The sequence below is a fragment of the Lycorma delicatula genome, chromosome 2, assembly GCF_047948215.1.
Source record: "Lycorma delicatula isolate Av1 chromosome 2, ASM4794821v1, whole genome shotgun sequence".
Taxonomy (NCBI): domain Eukaryota; kingdom Metazoa; phylum Arthropoda; class Insecta; order Hemiptera; family Fulgoridae; genus Lycorma; species Lycorma delicatula.
The window spans coordinates 5,944,363-5,954,201 of NC_134456.1; the positions used below are offsets into that span (position 1 = coordinate 5,944,363).

The 9,839-nt window shown below is 31.9% G+C and overlaps 1 protein-coding gene across 1 annotated transcript in view; it reads right to left on the minus strand.

Annotated features, from left to right (window-relative positions):
* Positions 1-9,117, minus strand: part of Miga (mitoguardin) — a 472,130-nt gene extending 463,013 nt beyond the window's left edge. The window contains exon 1 of the mRNA XM_075358217.1: positions 9,006-9,117. The gene's annotated coding sequence lies outside the window, so the exon portion shown is untranslated. The remainder of the gene's footprint in view (positions 1-9,005) is intronic.
* Positions 9,118-9,839: the final 722 nt, after the last annotated feature.

Sequence of the window (9,839 nt, forward strand, 5' to 3'; positions counted from 1 at the left end):
ACGAATTAAAGGAGTATTGTGATCGAGAAAATTTCAGATTGCAACGGAAATATCCATTTTGACCATCCCTCAACCCATTTAAACTAGTTTCGGCGTGACGTCGGTACGTACGTACATATGTATCTTGCATAACTCAGAAACTAGGACGTTGCCGTAGGATGTTGAAATTTTGGACTTAGGACTGTCGTAATATATAGTTGTGCACCTTCCCTTTTGACTGCAATCGACTGAACCAAAAGTGTCAAAAAAGAGCCCAAAATCAAAACAAAATCTGGATTTTGGACTTTTCTTAACTGAAGTAATAAGCTATCATCGAGAGCTTTTTATCGATATATAATAAGTGGTACTTATTTTCATCGGTTCCAGAGTTATAGCGAAATAAAATTTTAATTAATAAAATATTTGGATCTTAGAAGGGGAAGGCACATCGGTTCGAATCAGACTTCATCTCCTTTTTTTTAACTTTTTTTTTTATTAAAATATATTGATTTATTAATAATTATTAACCTCTGTTTGTAAATTTTTACGATAAATTATAATTCAATAATAACAATGAAAAAATAAAAAAAATATCACAAGTTATTAATGAAATAAAATTATATGCACTTTTCATTTAAAAAAAAAGAAGTGTATATTTAGTTTAATAAGCGTACAAAGAAGTCATGCTGCCTTTCATCCGGAGATCCCGGGTTCGAATCCCGGTCAGGCATGGTATTTTCACACGCTACAAAAATTGTAATTCTACTCATCCTCTGAAGTAATACCTAACTGTGAACCCGGAGGTTAAAAAAAAAAGAAAAAAAAAGGAAATGTGGTGTTCACTTCAGATTATTTTTAATAAACATTTGTTTAATTTATCCTCACAAAAAAAAATCACCCAAACGATTAGGTCAATGATTGGGTTTAAAGACCTTCACGGCCAATCTATTGTTTGAAAATTCTTAATCAAAACTTGGCTAACGAATACATTTAAGTACGGGGCTGCACCATTTTGTTGGCATTAGATTTGATGTAATTTTTCGAGTTCACCCGCTTAAGAAAAAAGATAATCATTTAACATAACGAGATATACATTTCCATTAATAGTCTTTTCAGCAAAGAAGAAACGTCCGACTTCATGATTTTTCATTATTAAAACGTAACAAACATTAACTAGGGGCGTGTCGCCTGCTTTTTCAAAAATGCATTTAGGTTTTCAAAACCCCATATTAGTGAAATATCCACGAATATAACATGTTAACGGATTTAACGGAATTAACATATCCATTAAGATGAAAAGATTCTTCATCCGTAAAACTTACATAGTTTAAAAATTATTAGTTTCCACTTATTTTGTATAAAATTTCAAAATCAAACCAGACACGTTTTTCTATATTAGACGGTTTTATTTCTTACATAAGCTGAATTTCCTACCCACAAAAATGCAACCTGTTGCATAGAACCTTTGAACAGTTTTTTTTTTTTGTAATTTTTAACTCGAAAATTCGACCAGGTGGATTTATTAGTACGACCGATGGACCTACCAGGCGATTTCTATTTGAGTAAAGATTCTATTTGGCTGAGAAAGCCCTTAATGCCAATCATTGACTTTTGACCTCTCTTTTCTTTTTTCTGTTTAGCCTCCGAAACCACCTTAAGGTAATTACTTCATAGGATGATATGTATGCCTTGCTGGTGAGGTCCAGCATGCTGCGGTGTGTTGGCACTGATGAGCCACCAAGGACTCCACGGGTAACAGTCAGGCAACAGCACACTGAATACTGAAGGGACCCGGCGCCGCGTCGCGGCGAACTGGGTCTGGCGTAGTGTCCAAAAGGGCAATATTAATAAAGAACTCTCAAAAAGAGCTAACCGGTAGGCCGACCTGCCTTGCCGGTATATAGCCGGTAGGTGGGGAGGCCTATTTGAGTTTAAAGACACTCCCCTGGGCGGCGTAATACCAACAAGTCGGTCCGGCCCAGGGGAGCTGAGAGAGAGAAAAAAAAAAAAAAAGGATGATATGTATGAATGTAAATAAAGTGTAGTCTTGTATAGTCTCAGGTCGACCGTTCCTGAGATGTGTGGTTAATTGAAACCCGACTACCAAAGAACACTGGCATCTACGATTTAGTATTCAAGCCCGTATAAATGTAAATGCCTTTACTAGGATTTGAACTTTAGGACTCTTGACTTCGAAATCGGTTGATTTGCGATGGCGAGTTAACCGCAAGACCAGAGGTTCCCAAACTTATTTTTCTGATAGACCACTTTCAAAATTTTGCTGGTTCCGGTGGCCCCCTGCAGCTACATTTCTACCGTATTTCCAGTCGACGGAAAATGTGAAGATTAGATCTAACTATGAAAATTTGCGTTACGGCTAAGTTCCACGAATAAACAGCTTCCGAAAAAAAAGTGCGAATTGATTGGTTAATTTTTAAGCGGCGGCGCTTTGCAAGTCTCGACACGTTCGTTGTACTGAATATGGAATATGCAAGTTTTTACAAGTAACAGTCGCTGAGCTTCTCAAAACATTATCTGCCTAGATCGATACGCAAAGTCAAGCCAACATTTTAGTTCTTCACTATCGAAACCAGATGAATTTTCGTGGACCACCGCTTACGAATTGTGAACCCCCATTTTTTTATCACGCCAACGTAGACCCACGTCGAGTCTCCCGTGGACCCCTGGGGGTCCACCTGGACCACTTTGGGAATCAATGCGCTAGACAAACCCTGTGGGCTCAATCATTGACCTAAATAGAAGCAAAAGAACACAGTCGTACACTGGCTTCATGTGGTGGCTCATTTTCAAATGTACGTTGAAATGTCGAAACACGTTAAACTAAAATTACCAATTTCAGTTCGGTATGCCGTAAAACTCACTATGGTTTTTCTTGAAAGTAAACATAATAAACAAAGAAACAAAAAACTCATCTCAGTATCAATACTGAAGCGGTTATAATGGTCGTTACAAAAACTCTTCGGGAGGAGGTTTTCAATTTTATCAAAATAATTTTCAAAAGATCCCTAATACCTCTAATCTAAGCTACTGGCACCTCATCACTCATATATAATAACAACCATCATTTCATGAAAAAATAAAATTTGAACACGTAATATTTTAATAATATTTTTAAGAGTGATTTTTGCCCCTTCCGTATCTAAAATAAAATTTAAATACATAAATTAAAAATTCCTACCGTTTGATTAAAAGTTTTAATTAATCGTGTAACTTGAATATAAAATTTGTATAGCTCAATGTAATATCATACTATTTTAATATAATGCCGAATACTTTTCAGAAACTACAACCTAAGTAATTAAGTATAACTTATTAATATTCAGATGGTATAATTCAATTAAAAAGCGTAGATTCGTACAAACTTGATACGGTATACAGTAACTTTTAAGTAATTTAAAAGACCTGATTACTAAATAAGAACGTAAAAACTATTCCACAGTTTTATGTGCAATAATAAAACTTCCCTCTACTTAAATAATAAAAAAATTCCGTTTGCTTTTAAAATACATGTTTTCACTAAAACCGTTAACGTCCATTTAAATTTTAAAAGCAATCGTTTAAATTTAAAGCGATAAAAATTGCAGTTTTTCTTTTTTTAATAGGATCCTTTTAAAATTTAAATGAAAGTAATCTCTTTTTTCCCATATAACATACGATTTCACGACAACTGAAATATCTTTTAAGATTAATACGATTGAAAATATCTCAAAAGATGTATAAAATAACAATAAATATTGTAATAAAATTACAAAAACAATGTTCAATAAATAAAATCGGTAATCATAGATCACACCAAAGTTAAACAACGTTGAGATCCAATCAAAATAAAAAAATCACATAATCTGTATTTACATTTAAAGAACAAAACTTGGACACATACGAGTATTCAGTTTTAAAAAGCAATAATGCGCATTACGCTTAAAAAAAGCGCCAATGATTATTTTAATAAAGATGTTTAACATTTAAATAAATATATCTCAACTTTCTAAATTAAACAACGGAAATGTAATTAAGCAGAAATATTATGACGTATCAGTTTTCTCACAGCTATTAAGTTACACTGTATAGTTACGCAGTATGATATATAAGGAAAAGTATGTTAATATAAGGGGAAAAGTTATACAAGGTGTGGAAAATCCCGATTTTCCAATTTTTATAAGTCGGAGATTTTCATGCCTTGATGTTATATCATAAATAATTTTTTTATAATTATTAAAAATTGTAAAATTTTACCAGGAGAAAGTCAAAAGACTTTCTCCTGGTGTTTGATCTTATTCAAACCTGCCCATAAAGGGGTGGAGGCAAAAGAAATAATTTTTTGTGGCTTGTAGTCAAGTCACATTATTGTACTAATTAGATGATTCCATTAGTATGTTACTTTACTATAAACATTAATGTATGTTACTGTTCAAGCAAATAATTATCAAAATAAAAAATAAATATTTCTATTCTTTGAATAAAATTTTGAAATACAGAAAACATGATGTTTGTATCTCACTATTCCTTTGGTCAAACGTAGTCAAAATTAAATGCTCATATTCAAAAGCCATCGTATAGAATTTCATAAAAATCAGTTAATCCAATATAAAGATATCGAGCAAATCGATAACTACCGGAAGATATAGACTTACAACCCCCTGCCGCCGAATGAATTCATACAAATACAAAATAAAAATGAAATATTAATGTAATGAAATCATCTAATTCGTACAAGAACGTGACTTTAAGTCCGGGAACAACAAAGAACTGGTTTTAGGCCCTCACCTCTTTACGGAGGGTTTGAATGAAACCAAACACCATCAGAAAGTACCTTTTCCTTACCTTTTCTTTCTTTTTCCTGTTTAGTCTCCAGTAACTACCGTTTAGATAATTCTTCAGAGGATGAATGAGGATGATATGTATGAGTGTAGTCTTGTACATTCTCAGTTCGACCATTCCTGAGATGTGTGGTAAATTGAAACCCAACCACCAAAGAACACCGGTATCCACGATCTAGTATTCAAATTCGTGTAAAAATGACTGGCTTTACTGGGACTTGAACGCTGGAACTCTCGACTTCCAAATCAGCTGATTTGGGAAGACGCGTTCACCACTAGACCAACCCGGTGGGTTCCTTATCCTTACCTAAGGGTTATTAAATTAACCCACTAGATTGGTCAAGTGATGAACACGTCTTCGGAAATTAGCTGATTTTGAAATCGAGAGTTCCAAATCCTAGTATTTGGAAAAAGGCAGTTACTTCTATAAGGATTTCAAAACTAGATCGCGAATACCGGTGTTCTTTGGTGGTAAGATTTCAATTAACCACACATCTCAGGAATAGTCAAACTGAGACTGTACAAGACTATTCTTCACTTACACTCATACATATCATCCTCACTCATCCTGTAAACTAATATCTGACGGTGATTCCCGGAGGCTAAAAAGGAAAAAATGTATTAAATTAAATGAACAATCGCGTAAAATTTTGAGTTATCGGATCCACAAGGTCCGTACCTCACTGAGCTCTCGGCCGATTGTGACCAAAATTAGAGCATCACTGTTCCACATTCAGAAAACATCCAGCCAAATTTCACCAAAAATCAGTTTATACTGTCCGAAGATATCAAGCAGAAAACAGGCCAACTTAAATATACCATTCGGGAAATGTTCAGTACCAAAATATTTTTTTTCTTTACATGAAAAATTAAGATTTGCGACTCGGACATGCAAAATTTGAATCTATTAGCATACTTAATCTTAGAAATTATAACTATATAACCGGAATCCAAAAAATTCATATCATGGTATTTTAATTTTGCCAATTTTCCACTTTAAACCAAACAATTTCTTTTCAACAATTTTTTTCCTCCATGGTGTTCGAATTAAAATGTCAGCGTATACTGTAGTGAACATATTACTACTTTTAATACATTTTTCAACTAAATAAATAGTTGATAAAGTTAAGTTATCGGGTAACAGCCCAAACACCTTCATCCACGAAAGCGGATCACCATAGACGAATATAAACATTTACATGCAGTCATGATTCATTTATGTTTTCATTTACATTTTAACGCAATAAAGGTTTATAAAAATTCATGGGCTAGATTACTTATGATATTTCAAAATATTATTCCATATTTCCTAGCAACCTCAATGCCTTCATTTATTTTACATGATTTATATAAGAATGTAAATTAGAATATTCTTAATTGAAAAAAAGTTGGCAAAGTATTTCATGACTTACCCAGCTTCGCTGGGCCCCCGAATCAAGGGACCTATTTTAATAACCCTAATATGCTTTAAAATTAGTATTAAGTAAGTTAAAATCCAAATCCCCAAAAATTTTTTTTTTTAAGTTGAGGGACCCGCATTAAACGAGGCTTCTTATGACTTTTATACTTAGGAAAGAAGTTTTAGGCATTAATAATTTGGAAATACAAAAAATGTTTGATTTGGTGTGTTCCCTTACTCCAAGGGGAGTAATTGGCTAAAATTTATGTTAAAAATAGCCTCCAAGTGACAATACTAAATTTGAAAAAGATTGTTCAAAAATATTTGATGAATAGAAATATGCAACCATCATTTTACATACAGCCATGTACAATCATGATTTTTGCCAATTTTTTCTTTGTACATATCCTAGACATTTGGGGCTAATCAATACTTTACATTTTAATCGCAATGTATATTATAAACTGAGCTATTAAACTTATACACTGAGTATAAGTAATGTATATTATATTATACACTGAGTTATTTCAAACTTTACAAAAATTCAAAAAACGATTTCTCGTTGCTACAGATTTTTAGTTTTTACGTTTTTACGGTCATTTACCCACTGATGTAAAATATTAACGTAAATATCTCCCATTAAGTTATTTTCTGCAAGCAAGAAATAGCTACTAAAAATTAAAAAAAAATTGAAGTCAATTTTTCGCGGTGGGGATGAATATATAAAAAAAAATTGTGCAATTTGTTATCCTTATAAAAAGGACTCCATCTTTTTAAGAAAACGTTTCTGATAAAATGCTTCAGTAAAATTTTTAAATTTTATGTTAGTCAAACTTCCCCACCCCTTTTTCTAATCTTAGGTTTAATAATATTAATTATTAATCAAAATAATTAATATAATAAATTCCCCTGAAGACGACATTTTCCTACCAAGTTTGAAGAAAATTGATTTTCGGAGTTTGGAATTATAAAGCTTCAAACAGGCTAAAATAAACAAATGAGAATACATTTATAAAAATAGTCAATTTGGGCTTACGAATAACGTTAATTTTTTTTTTTGTAATTCTAATATAAAAAATTAGGTTTTTTTTGTGAACGATTTCTGTTTTCAAAAATATTCCCTTGAATCACAATTTAAAAAAAAAAATTGATAACAAATTTGACTTTTTGGCATTGATTATTTATATTTATTCTTATATAGTGGAAAAGATAATGTTACAATTTTCTTGGTATAAGTTATTTAGTCTTTTATAGTGGAAAAATAATTATACATGAAATAAAACGTTACCTAACATTTCTCTTTTTTTTGGGGGGGGGGGACCCGAATTATGATGAAAGTTTATTATTATTATTATTATTATTATTATTATTATTATTATTATTATTAGAAGTTTAAATAAACAAAAAAAAAGTTTAATTAAAAAAAAATCAATATTTTTAAACTTTGATCGGCTCCCGCAATCCAAATATTGCCCTCAAAGTATTTTTTGGGGGTCACTTGCACTATTGACACGTCTAGAATGACGTTTAAAAAAATCGGAATATTCAATAGGGAAGTGGTTTAATTTTGGGGCAAATTGAAAAATAAGCATGCACGCATGCACTGAGCTTAATGTAAAGCGAGATCATTTTTGCAAAATTTTAAGAAAAACTTATCTACCATTCATCCTGGAGATACTAACCCCAACATTTTACCAACAAATTGCTCCATATACACACTTCTCTGTGTCAAATTTCATAAAAATCGACTTATCTAGTCAAAAGTTATTTTTTCTTTCTTTTTCTTGTTTAACCTTCGGTAATTACCGTTCAGATAATACTTCAGAGGATGAATGAGGACGATATGTATGAGTGTAAATGAAGTGTAATCTTGTACAGGCACAGTTCGACCATTCCTGAGATGTGTGGTTAATTGAAACCCAACCGCCAAAGAACACCGGTATCCACGATCTACTATTCAAATCCGGTAAAAATAACTGACTTTACTAGGACTGGAATGCTGGAACTCTCGACTTCCCAATCAACTGATTTGGAAAGACGCGTTCACCACTAAACCAACCCGGCGGGTTAGTCAAAAGTTTAAGCTTCAAATAACACACGTACGTACGAACATTACTCCCCCCCCCCCCCGACACTTTTGAAAACGTTGAGAAATTTAAAACCCTATAATTCATTTTTTTTACTGATTACCTTCTTGTATTTCTTTTTTCTTCATGCAGCATAGCTGTAGAGCTATGAGTATTTTTTTGAAAACCATACTTTCCCTTTAGTACAGCTATATTAGCCGGGAAAGGAATTATCATTATTTTCGCAAATTTATCTGTTTTTAAATAAAAAAATTACGAATTGAAAGCAATTTTTCAATAGGATAATTAATTAAAACTGACAAGTTGTACAATACACAACATGAAAATTGCATGTCGTGAAAAACACGTACTCGCCTCTGCTTCCTAAACAAAACATGTAATCAAGAAAGACAAAAAAAATAAACAATTTGCTGCAATTAAGCCAATCGCATACGATATTTTCTGTATCATAGAATCGTTTGTCGTGAAAGCACGTTTTATGAATTCAAGGTTAAATTGCACGCAGCATATACAGTAATAAAATTTATGGGCTCCCATTAAATAAATTTCTATATTCAATTTATTAAAATAATTTTTAAATAAAAAGAAATTAAATACGTTGTTAGAATAAATGCTTACTTTAATTTTTTTTAATAATAGACGTGCAATACGCATTCAAATTATAGTTATAAATTTTGAAATAAAAGAATTTTAATATCTTACCTAATTCAAAAATATATTCAAAATCTCACACCGTTTATTATAAAGATGATGGGATAGTACAGATATTGAATACGCAACATTTACATGAACCTTTATACACATAGCGTGTAAGAAAACTAACCTTGCAAAACTGATCTACACAATGCGTCGTCGCATCAACTCACTGCATTCGTACCTGTCCGGACACGTCTGCCTGAACAACAATCAGTAGATGTTGCGCAAACGCAAATGGAATAACATCGACTAGCGTACGTACATACTTTTTAGATCTCTGTGTAAAGCAGACAATTTCAACGTACATTTTTTTAATACAAATTATAAAAAATGTATAATTTTTATAGCATTTTTTAAAAACATTCCGTTCAGTTATTTTACATCTGTAATTATAGTACGTAAAACAGAGAAAAAAAATTATTTAAAAAATTTTGTATATAATATAAATGTTGTGTATGTGGTTAGCGTCTATAAATGATTTTAAATTTCAGGAATGCTTTTAACTTAGAATTACGAAATACGGTATGGTAATCTATATGTTAAGGAAATTAATCTGCAATATATGTGAAGAAAAAAAAACGGCTGAGGGGTTAGAAAGATACTAAGAAGGTGCTATACCTTGAAAGCGGTTAGGCTTTATGAAAATTAACGGTTTTTTTTTTTACGTATAAAAGCAATAAAATCAGAAATTCTTCTACTGATGGAAACTGTGTGTATAATGGATGTTACTGTGTGTAACTTCTCACAAAATGGAGTCTATAATAGTCTTCAATACGACGTCTAAGGTAAAAGCGGCACTAATAAAAGTTGCTTTCTCTGAAAATAATGATGTTCATTACA